This window comes from Trachypithecus francoisi, unplaced genomic scaffold (genome assembly GCF_009764315.1).
Source record: "Trachypithecus francoisi isolate TF-2019V2 unplaced genomic scaffold, Tfra_2.0 Lachesis_group3, whole genome shotgun sequence".
NCBI classification, from domain to species: Eukaryota; Metazoa; Chordata; class Mammalia; order Primates; family Cercopithecidae; genus Trachypithecus; species Trachypithecus francoisi.
The window spans coordinates 132,307,598-132,329,912 of NW_022681468.1; the positions used below are offsets into that span (position 1 = coordinate 132,307,598).

General features: G+C 44.4%; 1 pseudogene; it reads left to right on the forward strand.

Moving 5' to 3' along the window:
• The first annotated feature begins 782 nt into the window (after positions 1-782).
• LOC117071110 lies at positions 783-20,247 on the forward strand (annotated as a pseudogene).
• The last annotated feature ends 2,068 nt before the right edge of the window (positions 20,248-22,315 follow it).

Below are 22,315 nucleotides of genomic sequence, written 5' to 3' on the forward strand. Positions count from 1 at the left end.
CATCGTGTATTTTACACTCACGGGTCATTTCAATTTGGACTGGCTGCAATGTGATGCTCACTAGCTGCCAGGTGGGAGTGGTTACAAAGCCAGTAAGAAGAGGAACTGGAATTGAGACCCCCAGGGGGGAACTGGGACCCTGTTCCAACCTTCAAGTCAGTTCTGTCCCTGCTGCTATACAAGACTTATTTTTGTTCCTACACAAGTAAATGACTTCTCTGAAGATTCCCTTAAAGGTCACCCAGCCCGGCCACCCACCCAAGGTGGAGGGGCCTATTGATGTGGCCTGGAGTTCACAGGAACATCATAGCACAAGATAAACTCGCTCAAGGAAGACATCAGGGCCAAGATGACAGACATCAGGGCTACTCACTCTGTCGCCCAGGCTAGAATGCAGTGGCTTAATCACGGCTCACTGCAGCCTCGACCTCCCTAGGCTCAGGTGATCATCTTGCCTCAGCCTCCCAAGTAGTTGGGACTACAGCCATATACCATCACACCTGGCTAACTTTTGTATTTTTTGCAGAGAAGGGGTTTCGCAAACTCCAACTCAATTAGATGAATTCTGGCTCCATAAGGAGCATGTGTTTCCCACTAGGGCCTCCCCTCTGACCTTCCAGAATTTGGTACTCAAACTAAGTGTATCTTATCCCTTCCCCAAGTCCCCAAGCTAGTTTGCATCTAGCTGCTCTATTCAGATGCAAACTCAGCGGCTATTTTCTACCATGCAGACTGGGATTCAGAGGAAGAACCTGACACAGGCAGGGGAAGTAGACGAAGCAATGGGGAGAAAGAACTTGGAGGGTTCCTGCAATGTTCCCATCCCTGATTCAAATTCCCTGTTCGTGGACTCTGTGAGACATCCCTCCAACCACAGAACAAGTTCTTTCTACCACTTAAGGTCATCTCAATGAGTTTTGGATGATTGCAGTCAATTGGCCCTAACAGCTGGGCCTCACTCAGAGGCCCAGGAGTGGGCTCCAGTTAAGCAGAAGCCTGCGGCCTTATCTCTGCTTCCTCTTCTAGATGGCAGTAGGGCCACCCCAGTTTGTCCCCACATCTCATTAGCATTTCTGAGGATTTTGTTCAGTCGCATTACAAGTTTATTGGGGCCCTGCCATCGAGGACGTAAGGCCTGTGGGCCTCTGTCCTGTCTACTCCACATTCAGAGCCCTGGCTCTCCTTCATCTTGTCCTTTGTCCCTTCAATCAACACATTTGAGCACCTACTACTTCGTAGGCACAGGGAAGGAGATGTGTGGGAAGAAACCTGAGAAAATAAAAGGTGATTAATATTGTCCTTACCCACAACTAAGTGAGGAAGCTGGCTATCCAATCAGCTTTCCAATGAGAGGGAGGACAGAAGGAAGTAGGAGCTTAACAGTGAAGCCTGGGACGCCTTAAGGGGGGTGGGAATGCAGAAGGAGCATGTGTTCCAACTAGGAATCAGACTTGATGGGCAGCTTGGGACTCACAGGAAGAGAGCCAGGGCTCTCCTTAGAGGAAGGAAAGGAAATACGCTTCAGCCAGTGAGTTAAAGTATAAGATAACATCTAGTCTAATTCAATTCTAAACCAGACTGCCTGCAGCAGAACCTCACCAAGAGGAGCCAGCCAGCAAGGGAATTGCAGCCTGCATGGTGCAGTCAAAACAGCCCCGGAATGGCACCTTTTTCCGGGAAATCAAAAGGGCTTAAGCAGCGAGCTCCCATCATTCAGATCCTGAATGCTCTAAGGGGATCATACACTTCACTTCTGTATACGCATCTGTTATGGTGTTCACATCTGAGTGCAGCACAGAAACAGTCTTTTTTTGTTGTGTTTTTATTTGTTTGTTTGTTTTGAGATGGGGTCTCACTCTGTCGTCCAGGCCGGAGTGCAGTGGCTCAATCACGGCTCACTGAAGCTTCGACCTCCCCAGGCTCAGGTGATCCTCCTGCCTCAGCGTCCCAAGTAGCTGGGACTACAGGCGCACATCACCACACCTGACTAATTTCTGTATGCTTTGAAGAGACAGGGTTTCACCATGTTGCCCAGGCTGGTCTCCCTTGGCCTACCAAGTGCTGGGGTTACAGGTGTGAGCCACCATACCTGGCCCAGAAACAGTCTTTAAGAGGGATGTGTATATTCAAGAATTGAAATTTAGAGACATGGAAAATGGACTTAATGACAAATAAATGTTTTTTGAGAGCATAACTGTTTCCAGATGCTCCACTGGGCACTGGGAATACAATGGTCAGCAAAATAAGCACGGACCATACACATGTGGAGTTTGTAGATTGTTGAGTCAACTGTACACATCAGAGATTGACTCAAAAAAATTAAAATCTAAAGCCAAATAAATATTAAGCAATTATTTTGAGAGGCAAAAGTGAGATAATAGACTAAGGATTGAATTCAAACCAGAATTGGGTTCAAATGCTGATTCTGCAACATTTAATGAAGACAAAATCATACATACACGTGGTTTTAAAAGTCCAGTGGTTCTATACATTTATAATGAAAATTAGCACCCTCTTGCCCCTTGATCCCCACTGTGTAATCACAGCCACTTTTAACTCTTTTAGCTGTTTCTTCTGGTATTTATCACCATATATTTCAATTACACACTTATATGGCCACATCTAGATTTTGTTTAAATTCTAGATCCTATCTGGTGACTCTGCATGTGGAAACTGAGGTTTTGGTCTCTTAAATCTCCCTCCCACATGCCCCCTCATTATTCAAATACAGCTATATCATAATTTTGTTTAAATCAATATTCACAGCTTATGTTCTATGACCACGTGATTATCAGTCACATTTAGGCCATGAAGTGGATTTTATAGTAATATTTTCTTTTTTATACAACTTTTTGTTTTTCCTGAAGCTAACAACTATCACCTTTTCTCCATTTATTTAGCTTTTTATGTATTAATACTTATTACTAACTCATCACTAGCTTTCCTTCAAAAGTGACAGTCTGTCACATGACCAAACTCATCTGGTCATGTGTCAACAGCATTCTTTTTCTAGAGACAGCCTCCGTCTCCACTTCCTGGAAGAGCTCTCTAAACTCCTGCTCCAGCCTGGACTGGTAGGGCTCCAGCCAGCCCCATGGTGTCATCCTGGGGGTCCTCTGGGCATTATCTGCGGGGATGGGTCACCTGCTTCCTCTATCTCATGCTGTTCTTTTTTTTGGATAATTCCCTCATTTTGGAGGAATATACCCAAGGGGTAAACAGATATTAAGGATTTCAAGACATTGCATTTCTGAAACTGTCTTGATTGATAGTTTGGACATGTATAGGATTCTAGGGATAGAGAAGTAATTCTCTCTCAGAATTTGGAAGGCATTGCTGCATTGATTTTTAGCATCTAATGTTGCTTTTCTTGAGACGTCTGATGCCACCCTGATTCCTGATCTCGCCTTGCCTCTCCCTAGGGATTTTAGGGCCTTTTCTTTGTCTCTAATGGTCTGAAGTTTCACAATTACAGTAGTCCCTCCTTATCCACAGTTTCTGTTACCTGTGGTCAACCAGAGCTCAAAAAATATTAAGTGAAAAATTCCAGAAATAAGCAACTCATAATTTTTAAATTGCATGCCATTGTCAGTAGCGTGATGAAATCTCACACTGTCCTATGTCATCCAGCCCGGGACATGAATCATGCCTTGGTCCAGCTCTATATGCTACCTGCTCGTTAGTCACCTAGTAGCCATCTCCATTATCAATTTGACTATTGCAATATCTCAGTGCTAGTGTTCAAGGAACCCTTATTTTACTTAGCCACGGTCCCAAAGCACAAGAGTAGTGATCCTGACGTACTGTTATAATTGTCCCACTTTATTATTGTTGTTGATCTCTTGCTGTGTCTGATTTATAAATTAAACTTCATCATAGGTTTGTATGTATAGGATTAAAATGTTGTATATATAGGGTTTGGTACTCTCTTGGTACATTTTGCATTGCCATAATGTAATACCTGAGGTTGGTTCATTTATAAATAAAATAGACTTGTTTGGCTCACGGTTCTGTAGGCTGTACAAGAATGACACCAGCATTTGCTTCTGGTGAGGGCCTCAGGCTGCTTCCACTCATGACAGAAGGTGAAGAGGAGCCGGCATATGCAGAGACCACACAGCGGAAGAGGAAGCAAGAGAGACAAGTGGGGGGGTGCCAGGCTCTTTTTCACAACCAGATCTATTAGGAAGTAATAGAGTAAGAACTCACTCACCCCCAAGGAAGGACTTTAATCTATACATGGGTAATCTGTCCCCATGACCCAAACATCTCCCATAGACCCCACCTCCAGCATTGGGGATCAAATGTCAACAGGTTTGGCGGGGTCAAACCTCCAAACTACAGCAGGTACTATCCGAGGTTTCAGGCCACCACTGGGGGTCTTGGGACACATTTCCCAGGGATAAGTGGGGGCTGTGCACACCCATTGTTGTGGATGTTTTTCATGCATTGTGCTTGGCACTCTGTGGATCTTTCACATCTATACATTCATGTCTTTCAGAAATGGAGAAATCACTTGAATTGCGTCCTTCTCCCCTCCATATTCTCTGTTCCCTGTCTATGGAACTCCTTGGACAGACTAATTTTATTATGTTTTCTCTCCTGTTTTTCACCTCATTTATGTTATTACTCAACTTTCTGGATAATTACTTTAATTAACCTCATTTTCTAACTATTAAATTTAATTTTTCTTTCTGCTCTCAACTTTGAAGTTCTGAGGATCATTTTGGTTCTCTGCTATGCTAACCTCTTGTGTATGTAATCTCTGAAGATCAATCAATCATAGGACTTTGCTGTTCTTGCTATGGGAGAGGTTTCTTTCTGCTGCCTAGATTGCTTGTTTCTTCCCAAGTTCCTTGTTTTTTTTTGTTTGTTTGTTTGTTTTTGTTTTTGTCTATGGTCTTTGATATCAGAGACTTCTCTCAAATGCCTGATGACCCTTGACCGTTCACTCATATTTCAGAGTGAGGCATTCAATAGCTGATGGGCTGCCTTTTGTGTGGGGGTGACATTCATCAACTATGGAATTCACCAGAGGGTAAACCACTGGGCAGTTTCACCAGGGTACTCCCAAACCTCAACATCTTTTCAATTCTATGCCTGAGCTGCCGGACATCTTCCCTAGAAAGCAATCCTCGAGGTTCCTGCTTGGAAGAGATCAACCTGGCTGCCAGTGCTCTTGGAGCTGGGCTAGGGGAGGAGGCCAGTGGTGTCACCATTCAGCACATATACTCACTCAATCCCCCATGTGGCATGGTACCCTGTCCCCAGCTATGCTGCTGCCCAAAGCTGGCAGCTCCAAAGAAGAAATATCTAGCCTTCGCCTAGGAGGAGGGAGAGGATCTAGGGACATTGAAATGTTTCATATACAAACTTTCAACAAATCCTATTTTTAGCTCCACCTGTGCCCATTTTCAGAGGACTCCACCTACTTCAAGCTTCACCCCCAACTACATAGGTTGTGCCATTTTCCGGTCTGTTAAATTGACACTTCCCCCTCTCCTTCCAGCTTCCCAGATGTCATTGCTCTTGCTTACTCTTCTCTTCTCTTTTATCATCGGTGCTTTATCAATTTAAAAAATCCCTTCAGTGTCATTTTCATGGGGTTTCAGGACTAACCAAGCATGTCAACCTACCCTGTTTAACCCAAAGTCTAACTATGCCATCTCGTTGAGCTAATTCATGTTGCAAGGCCTTTTCTTCCTCATCTGGAAAAGGCTGACAAAAATACATACCTTATAGGACGTTTTGAGAATAAAATAAAGCAATGCTTGTAAAGCACTATGTAGGGTTTCTGGCACATAATATGCACTCAATACATAATGGCTATTATTCTCAGTTACCAGATCCACTCTGGCATGCAGAGCGGAATTTTTTTTTTTCTGCATTGCATGCAAAATAACAGATAACACAGCAAAAATATTCAGATTATAATGAAGTAGAATTTCCAAAATTCATAAAAATTAGATACTGGAAGTAATTATTAGTCAAAGATGTTATCTTTCTATAGCTATAAAATTTTAAGACTCTAATGAACAGTCACAGTTTGGGTTAGTTTAGATATAGCCCTCCCTGGGACTAGATGAGGTGACCTCTGAAATCACAAAGAAGCAATTCATCTCTGATGAATAAATATCACAGGGAAATGGAGCCATGGTAATAAGGAAGCCCATCATCCCCAGGTACTTGAATTGCTTTATTTTCCAGGCTGGTTGCTCATTGGAATATTAGAATTTTCTATGAGTGATATAACATAGGACAGGAAACAGGCAGATGGACTGTACCAGAAAGTGGTGTAGGGTAGTATTGCCAGGGTATATTTGCACTGGAGCTGGGAAATAAATTTGAATTTAAACAAGAAATAGCTAGCCCTTAGACCACAAGCCTTCATGAACCAGGATTCTGAGCTGCTCAGGCTTAGCAAGCACACAGCTCCCCTGGGAGTTGTTTTGAAGGGGGTTCATGCATATAATCTAGTATCTTTTTTTGTTTTTTCAGGATGAGCTGACACACAGTAAAATGTTGACAGAGAACGCTAGGGAATTGATCAACTTTGGTGAGAAGGAGAGGTAGAAACATGGTTTCTCTAAGGAGCAGTCATGCTTGATATTTTCAGAGGAAACTGGCATACACATTGATGCTAATGTTAGGGGAAACAGTTGTGTGTGATTTATAGATGATGAAAACATTTGACAAGAGTCTTTTGCAAAGGCTATCCTTTTTAAGGAGTCATGGCTGTAAGGAATGTTCTCTCAGGCATAGAGAATGGGTTTACAGACAAGAAAGAACACTCATAAACAGCAACTGCCTTGTGGAAGAACCGTAACCCCAGAGCCTTCTAACTCCTGGGTCTACCATCCATTTTTTACTTCTTTTAAAAACTTAGCGATTCCATGTTCACTGTTTAGGAAAACAAACTAGCATAAACAAAAAGAAAAATTTCTTGAAAACCTGCCATCAATCTTAGCTTTTTCACAAACGATCTTTGTATAAGAAGAAAGATGTAGAAAAATCTTCTGGCTTGGGCCGGGCACGGTGGCTCACGCCTGTAATCCCAGGACTTTGAGAGGCCGAGGCTGGTGAATCACAAGGTCAGAAGATCGAGACCATTCTGGCTAACACAGTGAAACCCCGTCTCTACTAAAAATACAAAAAAAGATTAGTCGGGTGTGGTGACAGACACCTGCAGTCCCAGCTACTCAGAAGGCTGAGGCAGGAGAATGGTGTGAACCTGGGAGGCAGAGCTTGCAGTGAGCCGAGATCGCACCACTGCACTCCAGCCTGGGCAACAGTGCGAGACTGCATCTCAAAAAGAAAAATATTTTGGCTTTGAAACAGCACTAAGTTCCTACAACAATGCCAGGCTTATGGCCTGCACACAGAGTGGGAGTCTTTTAAGTCTAGATTTGAGGGAGCCTCAAAAGTCGTTTTGCTCTATGGCAGCATCTGACATCTTCATCACTACTGATACATTTATACTAGGGAAATATTAGGACTCAGCGAGTCTCTTGAGGAAAAGCCAAAATCTTATTGGCCATTACACACCTTAGCAGTGGTTACATTGCTATACTAAGGCCAACACCTTGGAAAGCAGAGCATAAGGCTCTGGGGAAAAGGGAAGTAACACAGTGCTTTGCAAACTGCAAAGACCTGTACAAATGGAATGTTGTTATTATTGGTCCAAAGCAATGGGATTAAGGGTAAAAGTGTGATAGAGGCTCCGCACCAAAGACATCAGATTCATAGGTCAGCAATGCCAATAAAACTCGGATATCATTAGGAAAACTGTGGGTCACCAAACAGAGACCATTGTGTAAACAACATGTGCAGTCACAAGACATGCAGGCCTGGTATCCCTGCCAAGAGGGTCAGAGTTGTGCTGAAAACTTCCTCTGCACTCTGGAATTGTGCACTGTGGCTGTGAGTGCCTGGCTTTTAGAGACTTCATGGGAACTGCAATTAAAAATCCAAGAAACCCTCATACATGACAGGTGGGATTGCAAAGTTACACAGTCCCTTTGGAAAACAATTGGACAGTTCCTCAAAAGGTTAAACATCAAGTTACCTTATCACCCACCAATTCTATGCCTGCAATACACCTAGGAGTATTGAAAACATATGTTCAAACAAAAACCTGTAGACAAATGATCACAGCGGCATTCTTCATAATAGTTAAGATGTGGAAACAACACAAATATCCATCAATTGACAGATGAAGAAACAAAATGTATATTTTGTTTGTGTTCTATTTATACAACGGAATACTATTCAGCCTTAAAAAATAATTAAGCACTGATCCATGCTACAATATAGATGAACCTTGAAAACATCATGCTAAGTGAAAGAAGTCAGACATAAAAGGCCACGTATGATTCCATTCACATGAAATGTCCATAATAGGCAAATTCATAGAGATAGAAAGCAGATTGGTGGTGGCCAGGAGCTGGGGGGTTGGGGTGGGGGGAAAGAGAGGCGACAATGGGGATGGGGTTTCTCTTTGGGGTAATGAAAATGTTCTGAAATTAAACAGTGGTGATGGTTACACAACTCTGTGAATGTATTCAAAGCCCATGCATTCTACACTTTAAAAGAGTGAATAATATGGTATGCAAATTATATCTTAATAAAAGTTTGTTGTTGTTGTTGAGATGCATGGAGTCTTGCTTTCACCAGCCTGGAGTGCAACGGGGCGATCTCAGCTCACTGCAACCTCTCCCTCCCGGGTTCAAGCCATATTCCTGCCTCAGCCTCCTGAGTAGCTGGGATTACAGACGCGTGCCACCACGCCCGGCTAATTTTTGTATTTTTAGAAGAAACAGGGTTTTGCCATGTTGGTCAGACTGGTCTCAAACTCCTGACCTCAAGTGATCCGCCTGCCTAGGCCTCCCAAAGTGCTGGGATTACAGGCATGAGCCACCCTGCCTGGTTGGAAGCTATTATTAAAAGAAAATACCTGGCCGGGCGCAGTGGCTCAAGCCTGTAATCCCAGCACTTTAGGAGGCCAAGACAGGCGGATCACGAGGTCAGGCGATCAAGACCATCCTGGCTAACACGGTGAAACCCCGTCTCTCTTAAAAAAAAAATACAAAAAAACTAGCTGGGCGAGGTGGTGGGCGCCTGTAGTCCCAGCTACTCCGGAGGCTGAGGCAGGAGAATGGCGTGAACCCGGGAGGCGGAGCTTGCAGTGAGCTGAGATCCGGCCACTGCACTCCAGCCTGGGCGACAGAGCGAGACTCCGTCTCAAAAAAAAAAAAAACAAAAACAAAAAAAAAAAAAACAAGAAAATACCTGAAAACTCAAAGACTTTTTATTCTTTCCTACCTACTGCCCAGAGATCTCTTAGCCTTCCCTCAGTATACTAAAAGTACATGAGTAAATAGCCTGCAAGAAAGGGTGGAATAACCTGGGGACTATTACACCATACGGTAGCCAATTCCATTTTTCTTTAATTACTGGCAATGAACATTCCTAGGCATTTTCATTATTCGTGAAAACTCTGCTTAGAACACAGAACAAAACCAGAGGTACAGGACCAGCCTCCGAAGTTATGCCTCTGGCTTTGGTTGTCTGATTCAGGAAGGAAGAAGGTCAACTCCACAGGCCACACCCTGGCAGGTGTGCGGAGCAGGAGGGGGCCTTCCTGAGAGAGCAAGGAAGTGGGGCGGGAGATATCACTGCTGACGGAAGAGACAAAACCACATCCAGCCAGGTGCTGCTGTTGCAGTACGGAGTTCCCCTCCGTGATGTGAGCAAACAGAAGACAGAAAACCCCGTCTCATGCTAGGACCCTTACAAATAGGTCTCTTTCCCAGCCAAGTCGACTTTCTGCAACAGTTTCTCCCTTATATGCAAAGCTTCTAGCAAAACACCCAGCATAGGGTGGGAGCTCAATGAATATTTGTTCCATGAATAGCAACATTTCTTATGATGACAAACAAAAAATAAATAACTAAAATGTTCTACAGTGGCCTATTGGGTCACGCATATCTAGGCAAGTCATTTAATATTTCTATGCATGATTTTTTTTTTTTGCTAAAATAGAGTAATAGTGCCTATCTCACAGGGTTGTTAAATTAAATGAGCTTAGGTATATAAAACAAACAGAATATTGAATAGCATATAAAAATCACAAAATAAATGTTAGCTATTAGTATTATTATTCCATGGAATACAGTGCAATTGTCAAAACTGTGTTGAAAAATACATTTTTTTGAGAAAATATCTTTTTACACCTGAAAAAATTCACAATAATTTTAAAAATAGGCTATGTAATAGCGTAAACAATAAGATTACACATTTTGTGAAATAAATATCCATGTAGAGAAAAAAGTGTACACAGATATACATAAAAATATTTCTAGTAGTTATTTCTAAATAGTGAAACCAAGGGGGACTTTTATTATTAATTGCTTATCTATTTTTCAACAGTGAGTATAAATTGAGTAAGTATAAAAATTAATTAAAAATCCAGTTGAATCAAAAAAGCATTCATATTTTTTGACACAATAATTCCAATCTGAGGATACTATTCTTTTTTTAAAAGTTCCAAATACCAAAAAAATATTGCCTATAAGAAGTAGATAAAGTGTGATTTTTCTATAAATTATAGAATAATATATAATGAGTTTAAAAGATTGATGTTCAAAAGAGGCATTAAAAAGCATTAGAGCAATGCTTGAAAATACTAGAAAATGCTATCTATATTAAGTTAACTAGGATAGAAATGACTAGTATCTGATCTCAAGCATACAACAAAAGCAATCATTGGCAGAAAGAATAGTTGACTCTCTGCCCTTTGTTGAAGTTAACTATATTTGTCACCTTTTGACCATAACAAGGTGGATTCTTTCTCAACAGTTTACAAATTAACCAGAAACCCCTAAACTTAATAGACCTTCAATTCTTCCAGGTGGAGGGGTGTCCTATGACATAAAACTAAAATCATTAAATCTATCCAGTCTAGGAAGAGAAAAGCCCTAGAGGAAATACGCTGTCCATGTATGAAATCATAAATGTTTAGGTAAATATAGCCCTGTTCATTTATCAAAATGTGAGACAAACAAAAGTTATTTTAATTCTATCAGTATTTGTCAGGCACCTGCTACAAACAAAGATGAATAATAAGACAGACTTTGTCCCGGAGAAGTTCACCACCTAATGACGTAGGAAAAAATAACTGTAATCAGCTAACCACAGTCCGGAAGCACTGCAAGAGAACAAAAGATCACAGGAGCCCAGGGAAGGGAGCAGTTTGGATTTGAAGCATCACCCAGGAGGTCACCTTGATGCTAAACCTTTATACTAAAGCATGAACATGGTTTCGGTAACCGGCAGACTGAATGGTCAATTTCCAAGCAGGGATGCCGTCCTTCACTGAACCACTGATGGGCAGTGGGGGTAGCTGATCACTCTTAGGGCGTGTCCCTGTGCACTTTCACAACGTGTCAGCAGCGCAAGTGGACAACTTCTTGAGAAGTTGTGGGAATGAGGTGGAAGAAGGAAAAGACCTCAACAGCCCAAATCCAAGAAGCAGATCTTTAAGGGTGATGCAGTGTTTTAAAGCCTGCTATAGAAGTACACGAGAGGGGGACCACGCTAAAGCACAGCCCGTTTAAAATGTTTTAATTGCCCGTCTGTGCAATAAGACTGAAGCAAATGAATATTGACAAACCCGCTAACATAATCTAGTCTTGCCTCGCATTTATAATGGCTAGGACCCAGAATTATAATGTTCTGCTTAATTCGAAATGCCTGCTGTCTGACGGGGACTATGCTGAGTGCAGGGGATCCCGAGGGAGAAAGGCATGGTTGTTTTCCTCAGGGAGAAAAAGGCATGGTTCTTTCCCTCAGAGGGCTCCCACCCTGGTGTGAGAGACACACACATCATAATCTCAAAGCCTCGAGGGAGGCACGGGCCTGCCTGGGGGCAGCCAGAAGGTCCTGCTCCCACCAGCACCATTCACTATCAGAGCAAGGCAGGAAGTTACCAGGATGGACTAGACAGAGGGGGAGGGGTCAGAAGTTAACTCACAACCAATGTTAAAAATGGACTTAAAGAAGAAAAGGATGTTAGCCTGGAGAAGAAAGAATGTAGAAGGGGCCTAAGAGCCTTTTTGACTATAGAGCCACAATGAGGAAAGTGGGGAGACTGGGTCAGTGCCACACATCCCCAGCAGCAGGCAGAGCAGAGACGATCACGTCTAATATCACAATCAATTCTGAAATTCTACAAAAATCTACAAAAGAGAGTACAGGAAGAAACCATAAACAAGGCCAAGAAAGGATGGGATGAATTCAGGAAGATAGGAGAGCGGGGGCTGAACTTCCAGTGCTGGGTAATAAGGGAAACAGAGACGTGAGGACAGACTTTCATACCTTCCCACAGAAGGCCTTGGAGCTGCTGACAAGGCATCTCCCAGATGACGGAGCAGGCGTGGCAGGATGCCATCTCGCTCAGGGTAGCACCCGGTTAATGTCAGCACTGGGTCTGGTCAGGGCTGGTCTCTGCTGAGACACAGCGGGAAGTGTGCTGTGAGATCTGGGTAGAGGATGTCAAGAGGACCCCCTTGCCACAGCCTAACCAGTGTGTTCTGGACCCCACGTTTCCCTTTCCAAACTCTAATCCATCCTATCATTGCTCGGGGCTTTTTGACTCTGCTCCTTCCTCCCCTCCCCAAACACATAGAACCTTTTATTCCAAAATCTAGCAGTACATAGTTGGTTAGTAGAAAACTCTCAGAGCCAGGCGCGGTGGCTCATGCCTGTAATCCCAGCACTTCGGGAGGCCGAGGCGGGCAGATCACTTGAAGTCGGGAGTTTGAGACCAGCCTGACCAACATGGAGAAACCCCATCTCTACTAAAAAATATAAAATTAGGCGGGCATGGTGGCGCATGCCTCTAATCCAGCTACTGGAGAGGCCGAGACAGGAGAATCACTTGAACCTGGGAAATGGAGGTTGCGGTGAGCCGAGATCGCGCCATTGCACTTCAGTCTGGGCAACAAGAGTGAAACTCCGTCTCAAAAAAAGAAAAAAGAAGAAAAGAGAAAAGAAAATAACTCTCAGAACTTAAAAACAAAAATCAACAAACAAATCCTCCCCTCAAAAAAAATTTTTTTAATCCTGTAGTATAACCTTCCCAACTACCTAAAAACCCAAACTCAAAACGTGTTTCTTCTGTCCTTCCTTCTGGAAGGAAGTAGGTCTGCATGGGCCTCCCCATCTCCTAGAGCTTGTACACAGCTGTGAACCTGCTCTCAACAATGACTGGACACTTCCTCTTGGTTCATGGAAAAACTTGGTCGTAATTTTCCAGTTTGACTCAAGCTATCAGCTGGCGATATAGTTTCTTGCCAGCTTTACAGTCATGACATTACTCAAACAGAAACCCTTTTGTAGGTAACCTTGAAAGTTATTAAAAACTATTCTCTTTTTAAAAGAGGGACTTGTTGGGGGGCCTCATAGAGGGTGTCTCGACTGGGTCTGGGGTGAGGACATCCTGGAAAAGGAATAAGATCCAAGTCATCAATCATCCTCTTATACAATGCATCCTGGAATTTTGAAGAGTTTGATATTGTGGATGGTTTCTATTGTCATTGGCAGCAAAAATGACCTACATTGAACACACAGAAATAGCCCTCCACAGCCTCTGCCTGGGCTTTCCAGGTCTGACCTCTAGGCAGTGCCTGTGGTGCTCTCTGCTGCCACCCAGCGGATATAATGAGAAAGGTCAGGTAGGATGTTTAAACCCAGAGGTTCTCAGTGTGGTCCCCAGACCAGCAGCATCAGCAGTAAATTCTTGGCAGTCCTAGAAACTCTGGGAGTGGGCCCAGCAGTCTGTTTTCACAAACCCTCAAGATTATTCTGATGCACACTCAAGTTTGAGAAGCACTGGTGTGGACTAGGTAGTCATTTGCACCCAGGGATGTGTGAAATGGATCATGAGAGATTTCTCCATTGGGAGAAGCTGATTGTCCTTATTGATGATCAAGGATCACACCTTTTATAGTAACTAAATTTCACTGGCTATTTTTAAAAATTACTCATCTTCTCAGAAATGACAAGAAGGCATAAAACCCAACTTCTCTACTTTTTATCCGGAATCTCCTGCTTGTAAGCAGCTACTGCTTCCCTGTTACTAAGAGTGGTATTCAAGGTTCTCCAAAAATATGGATCCAAACGTGTTTTTCAGTCTCACTTCCAATAATTCTCCACTTCATTAATTCAAGATGTTAATGCAACTGACTGATCCTCTGAGCCCAGCTTTCATCCCCGTGTTCCCTGTGTTTTTTCCACCAAAGATGCACCTTTCTAGGAGATTAAAATTTCATAATAAACCGTTCTAAAATATTGCACCCATTTTAAAGCCCTTTCGAATGCCATTTCCTCTATGAATCCTGCCCTGATTGCTCCAGCTAATGACACTGCTTCCCATCATGAACCTCCGCCATACTTCATCTGTACCTCTTTTCCAGTGCTTGAAATTGCATCCCTTGTTTTTTCCGTTCTCAGTGGACATTTCTGATCCCGTCGGGTCCAGAACTGAACCTTACTCATCTCATCATAAGCCAGTGCAAACTAGGTGTACAGTGACTGCCCTTTGAAAGGTATGCATGAATAACATAGGTCTCTCACAAAATAGCAGCTCACAATAAATGTTGGAATTCAGTTTGTTGCAATGCAAATATTGAAACAGTTCATATAAGGGTAACATAGGCGCACCAGATTACCTGGGCAACATCAGGAACGTAAAGCTTCGTTTGTCCAAAGTCCTCTTTGGGACTTCACCACTTGATAAGTGGGGCCCTGGATCACAGGAGCCACTAATCTTTTCCTGTGCCACATTTGGGCCAGAAGCGGCCAACAGCTCCCCCTGCTGTCCACCTCAGCTATTACATCAGGACTGTGAAGCCTTCCGTCACCCATCAGTCTCCTCCTTAAAGAGCACACCTGAGAACCAAGAAAACTGCACTTCCGCAGTCCCTGGTTCAAAATGCTGTCCCCCACAGAGCCTGAGCCTTTGGTCCAAATCTCCTGTTGCCATCTCAGGAAGATGAGATCTACCTGGCAATATCTCCCTCCCAGGCCACTTCCTCCACTGGCTCCCATCCTCACTACCTCCCCCAGTAAGTGTTCATATGTTTAGAGATCTGACCACTGTGGACATGTTAGGGAAGAGAGATGCACCAGGCCTGACACTGCAGCTGGGGGTAGGGTGCCCTAGAAAGAGAAGCTGAAAGGCAGTGGGAAGCCAGAGGGCAAGGGATCCAGGAGTCCCCAAGAAAAAGGTACAAGAAGCAGAAGAAACAAAATAAACTAGAAACAGTGATTGCCTCTGCGTAGAGCCTGGAGAAATGAGGGCCAAGAATGGAAAACTCACTCTTCATTGCTTTACCCTCCTGTACTATCTGCATTTCTTTTATGTGCTACTCAAAAACCACACTAGACAATAGATAAAAAATTAAAAGGACCCACAAAAGGACAATTTATAAAAGAAACTTCACTAACAATATACAAAAAAATTGCCCCATGAAAGAAAGATTAATCTATTACTCAGGGAGAGACGTTAATAATCAAAGCTGATGGGAGAGAGAAAGGGAGAAACTGACACATATGTAATTACTTGGATCTATACAAACTAGGAAACCCTTCTGAAAATCAATTTGGGAACTGTATTAGTCCGTTCACACACTGCTATAAAGAACTACCTGAGACTGTGTAATTTATGAAGGAGGTTTAATTGACTCACAGTTCTGCAGGCTGTACAGGAAGCATGACTGGGAAGCCTCAGAAAACTTACAGTCATGGTGGAAGGCAAAGGCGAAGCAAGCACGTATTCACATGGCAACAGGAGAGAGAAAGAGCGTGAGGAGAGACGTGCCACGCACTTCTAACCCATCAGATCTCGCGAGAATGAACTGTCACGAGAACCGCAGGAAGGGAATCTGCCCTCATAATCCAGTCGCCTCCCACCAGGTGCCTCCCCCAACACTTTGAATTAAAATGCAACATAAAATTTGGATCACATAGCCAAACCATATTAGGAACTCTTATAGAGACTTAAAGATTTTTTCTTTCCTCTTCTCTTTCTGGTCATCTAGCCAAAGCAAATTATTTGAAAGATGAAAAAGCTACAGATGTAACAGTATTTGATGCAGGAAGGCAGAATTCCAAATCCTAAACATCTGTTAATATAGGAATAGTATTATAACTAACTGATGACAGGATTCACTCAATGGGATGTGATTTTTAAGTGCATTTTTAAAAAGCAGTTTTAAAAAATGATCAAGATTATCTATTATTTATAATGTTAAGTGACAACAAAAACATATACAAATCATATAAACACTGTAGTTGTACCTATGCCTTAAAAACGGTGTAGAAAAAAAAAAAAACTGGAAAGAAATGAGCCAAAATGCAAATAATGGTTCCATCAGTCTGGTGGGGTTATTTTCCAATTTTTGGTAATACAGTTACCTTATTCTATATAGAAAAATAAATATGTAAAGGAAGTAATTAATCTTTTCAGTCTCCCCACCTGCCAAGCAGGAGCACACGGAAGGCCTCTTGGCAAACTGAGGTGTTACTTCATTTCAGGACCGTGCATCTAGGAAATGCATACCTAAGAACACACACCACCATGCACGCCTCTAGTTCTGAAGTGCTGGAAGAGCTACTCCCAGGATGTAAGGATTCCAGGTACTGTGTTGAACTTAAAAGTTTGCTAAGTGTAGTACACACTCCAGTCATAAAGGGTCCAAATGGAATATAGCAAAATGAACAAGGCAACTAGCCCCCAGCTAGCCCAGGGAGGTATGAGCACCCCTCTCACCCATCCAACCATCCAAGGAGGATTGCGAGCACCATACCCATAGCGACAGCAGCCAGGGAAGAACAATGGTCAATTCCACACCAGAGGTGGGCGTTTCAAGGGATGAATGAGTGTATTAATCAAGGATCCTTAGAGAATAGAACCAATGGGTGTGTGGGTGTGGGTGTTTGTGTGTGGAGAGAGAGAGAGACAGAGAGAGAGAGTAAGAAAGAGAGAGAGAGAGAGATTTATTATAGGAATTGGCTTGTGCAGTTAGAGGTGGAGAAGTCTCATGATTTTCCATCTGCAAGCTGTAATTCAGCGCAAGCCCAAAGGCCTGAAAATGGGGGTGTCGGGGGGACGAGTAGCAGTGATTGTGTAAGTCCCATTCAGAGTTTGAAGGCTGGAGAGCAGGGAGCGCTGATGTCTGAGAGTGGGAGAAGACGGATGTCTCAGCTTAAGTAGAGAATGAATTCTCTATTCCCCCACTGTTTTGTTCAGTTAGGGCCCTCAGCAGATTGGATGGAGCCTGCTCACCGTGGGGAGGGTCATCTGCTTTCCTCAGTCTGCCAATTCAGAGCCGAATCTCTTCTGGAAACAGCCTCACAGACACGCAGGGTTCGTGCTTTACCAGCTATCTGGGCATCCCTTAGCCCAGTCAAGTTGACACCTAAAATTCACCGTCACACAGAAGATGCCACCACGGTTCCACAGGGGAGAGAGCTGGTGAGACCTCGGTCTGTGTGAGCCTGAAACGAGACATGTGGCCACCCAAGGAAAGCTGAAAATGCCACCCCAAAACAGGCTGAGAAGTCAGTGTTCTTTCCAATCAATATTCTTTAGTGTTTCTTCTCCATACTGGAAGGACAAGGAGAAACAGGGCTCTAGGGTGAAAATGGAGAAAGAAGTTCTCTGGGGCAGTTTTTGCTGTTCCTCTTTTGCTGTTTAGGCCTGGGCAGCTCTGGTCCCAAACTTGGACATCCCAGCTCAGCCAAATCTCACCCTGACACTCCCTGCCTGGGTCCACTCTCCTTACAGTGCACTTTAGTCACTGTGCCATTGGTCAAGTCAGCCCTTGGGGTTGAGCAGCCCTTGACCGCTCCCCGGTGCGGCTCATAAGGTACTGACTTCCTTTAGACTATTTTTTTAAACAATGCACCCCTAATTACACTTGTGATATTTTAGAATCTTGGTAGAATTTGAGCACCCTACAATATAGCTCCCAGCCTGGCCTGCCCTGGCTCTGCTCCACAGTGTCCCCCTGCCAGCCTTCCCAGTGCCTGAAGATCCCGCTGTCTGGATTCCACTACAGTTTCAAACTGAAGGAGGTGATATTTTGTCTTAAAAAAAACTGCAGGGCATTTGTGTGAGCACCTCTCTCACCCATCCGACCATCCAAGGAGGGTTGCGAGCACCATGACCTGTAGCAACAGCAGCCGGGGAAGAACAATAGTCAATTCCACGTCAGAATGTCTTGGTTGTTCTCCCAGGTCTTCAAACAGCTGTTTTTAAGAAACTTTTATCCACCTTTTCTAGTTGTTCTCAGCGGAAGAGTTCAGTTTGATACCAGCTACCATGGCATGCCTGAAGCAGAATTCAACTCCTTTTGAAGCAGATGGCATATAAAGCAATCAGTATTTTAAAAACTCAACACTCAACACTTAATTTACCCAAAAAATTACCATAAAAAAATAAAAACAAGCTTTCACTGCCTGATTGCTGCCATCAGCGGTCGCAGGCATGCCCCCAGGAAGGGCCTGTCCCAGTTGGCTTTGCCCTGTCACCACGGCGTCCCTACTTGGCTGAAGCTGACATCTGACAATGTGAAGGAGTAGATTTACAAACTGGCCAAGAAGAGCCTGACTCCTTCACAAATCGGTGTGATCCTGAGAGATTCACACGGTGCTGCACAAGTACGTTTTGTGACAGACAATAACATCTTAAGAATTCTTAAGTCTAAGGGACTTGCTCCTGATCTCCCTGAAGATCTCTACCATTTAATTAAGAAAGCAGTCACTGTTCAAAAGCATCTTGAGAGGAGCAGAAAGGATAAGGCTGCTAAATTTCCTCTGATTCTGAGAGAGCTAGATTCACTGTCCGGCTCGATACTATAAAACCAAGCGAATCCTCCCTCCCAGTTGGAAATATGAATCATCTACAGTCTCTGCCCTGGTTGTATAAATTTGTCTAGGTACTCAAGCAATAAAGTGATTAAAAAGGAAAACAAATGCCTAAATAATCTACATCAAGATAGCCCTCAAAAAAACATAATTTTGAATGTAAAAGTCACAGAGTATTATGTACAAGATGCTAAGATGTATATGACATTTTAAAATACACAAAACATACTACATGGTGTTCATGGATGCATACATGTAAAAGTATTTAAAATTGAATAGAATACCCAGCAGATTTGATAATAGGGGTTGCCTTTGGCAGGGAGTGAGGGACAAAAAGAGAACTTCAATTATATCTGTAATGTTTATTTAAAAATGTAAAGCAGACAGATATGAACAGCTGTTAACCACTGTTAATTCTTGGTGGTGGAAACATAAACAAACCAAATCCCTCCATTGGAAATGCCTAGAGATCAGATGTCACACCTTGTTACTTCGCCTGCTTCTTCCTTCCTCTTATTTGCTCCTCCCTAAATGTCCATGTTGCTGCTGTTGGTAGCAGAGTCACCGTGACTAAGTCCACAGGTGGCTTAACATCTGCCGAGCAGGCTCTGGACACAGGCTGGCACTTCTTAGAAAGCACACACTCCACATGATGACCAGCGCGGGGGCGGAGGGAGCACTATGCTTCCAGCCTGCACCCCTCTGGCTCTCACGGGAAATAACCAACCCTGGTTATCTTGGGTGCACCTAACCTTTCCACAGGGCCTGGGAAGGCTACACAACTTTAGTAAGCCCCAAAGCACCTTGCACCTTGATTTTAGAATCCAGCAGCCACGAAAACACGGACAAAAGAAAAAATTCTGCCATGAAGGGGAGGAGGTAGTGGAGTGAGTTATTCATTCTGTTTCAGAAAATGAACTTGGTTTAGAAAACCATCTATGTGTAAGTCAGGAACAAGCACTGTTCAGGAAGGCCAGAGCTTGGGACTCTACCCAGGCTGGAGGAGGCGGCAGGTTGAAAGGAGGCCAGTTCTGTTTTCTAGTTCTTCGTTACCTCAATGCCAGAAGCAGCTTCCCCAGGAAGAACAGACAGGGCCATGGGGGAGCCAGAGCCCCAGAGGGAGCTTGGGCACCCGTTTTACGAATCCCTTGCCTCGCTCTGCAGGGAGTCCTATGCCTGTCTCCAAAGAGCCTCATGCCCGACGATAGGCAGGGACAGACGAAAGGCGAGGCAGCCCCAGCCACAGAGAGAAGCGAGCAAACCAAGGAGCTGGACTGGCAGGCTTCCCGGCCCTTTCAAAGGCAGCAGGGCCTTTAACTGGAGGCAGCTGGCTTATCTTAATCTCCAAACCCTTTCCTGGAAAACAAGCCCATCCTGGAAGGGCCAGAGGCCCAGAGGTAGCTGGAGTCAGTGAGTCAGGCTGGCAGCACGCAGCAGGTGGCAGGGGGTTTTGCAGAAAGGAGAGGCAGGCCATCTGCCTTCCCTTAGAGCAGGCCTCAGGCTGCAAGCACAGACTCGCAATCCGGCGGCCCAGCCTTTGTGTCCAGTGTCCTCAGTTAGGGAAGCCAGCAGTGACTGTTTCACAGGGCCAGCAGGGTGAGAATGGCTACGGTAAGGTACAGGCCACTGTGGGTGGTTAGAGTGGCAGACCTGGGACTTAGCCACTCTAGCTACTAGTTGGGTGACCCTGGGCAAGTTACTGATCTTTATACACATTTCCTAACTCGCCAAAGCGGGTAACGCCACCGACCTCACAGAGTGCAGATTAAATCAGATAAAGTGCAAAAGATTCTTGGCCCGTAAGATTTGCCCAGTGATGGCTTCTGCCCTGTTAAGGGATCTTAGGCTTTAGTAAAGAACCATTCCCACTGCCCCAATATACTACTGGGTCTGTTCCCATAGTAAAGTTGTACAGTCCCTGGGTGGGGTCCAGAAGAGATGCCCTGGATCTCTACATGTGGCAGGGGCACTACCCACCACCTGCACACACAACCCTGCCCACCTCCAGCCCACCACACACTGCGTCAAAAGGCTGGGTCCTACTTCCAAAGTTGTAGCCCTGCTACTCACGGGAAAGGCAGGGGGCTGAGGCATCCCCCTCCTTCCAGATGAGCTCTGCACATGCCATTAAGTCTCAAAGCTTGCTGTGATCCACAAGGTTTCTCCCCATCTGGACACAGGTCAGCCTCCTGCCCACTCACGGGAAGGCAGAGCCCATTCCCACTGGGACCGCTTCCCCTGGCTTGGCAGAGACTATGCTGCCACCTCCAGGAAGGCAGCTCACTGCTGCTGAGCCTGGGCCTCCAGCCTCCAGCCCAACACCCAGTACTCGGGTGAGAGGTCTGATTAGCAAAGCACAAGGAAAGACAGACACATTTGGCATCACATAAATATACGAAGGACTTAATATGGACAGGTCATTTCCATTTAGTTTAATAACAATTTTGTAGCCCCACTGTAAGCACGTAAGGTCCTAGACCTTGTTCACCGGCGGTGCCTGGTCCACGCTGGCAGGTGCTAATTGTGGGCTGTCTACTCACTCCATGTGCGGCTGATGGCAAAATGCCCAACTTCCCCGAGACTCAGCTTCCTTACCTCCCAAAAAACCAGTTTCCACCTTTCTTCAAAAATTGGTTAATTGCATCTACCCAGCAAACCTCTGGAATCACACTTCCCACCCCCAGGAGCTGTTGACAACTGTGGTGAGACCAAGTGAGATCCCGCGCAGTGGGAACCTTGCAACCTTCCCCCCACACCACATTCAACTTACTGCTGAATGTCTCTGTGACCTGCACTTCTCTAGCTTTCATAACCCGGGGGAGGCACACACTCCAGCCTTTCTTTGTTGATGGAGACAGGCTGGGTCTCAGTCATGCCCGTGAAAGTCAGTGACAATCTTTAGCCCTATGTATTCGGCAGGTCTGATGGCAGGACCAAGGCATGTGGATCCCCTCTGCAAAGCCTAGAATGTCTGAATTTGGGGCTGTCACGCCCCTGAGAGGAACCTGCTGTCAAGTCATTTCTCCCCAATCATTTGAAGATTTACAACAGAAACATTTCTGGCTAATGACAGTCTTCCAACAAAGACAGGCTACCAGTAACTATCCACAAGCTCAGAGGAGGAATGCTGAGAATGTGAAGGAAATGAACCGCCGGCCTGGGGGAACGTTTTTCCTTTGGCTCTGGGCCTTCTGCGTCACATTCTTCCCGAGGACCTGAGGGAAAGGTATCCACTCAGAATCTCATTCCCACCAAGAGGACATCGGTAGAAGGGCCAAATACAGAGGCCTAAATACAAAAGCAAATAATGCTAAAAAGGGTGACTGTTACTACAAATTAGAAAATTATGTACCTCAATATACCAATATACCTGACTTTTTACAAA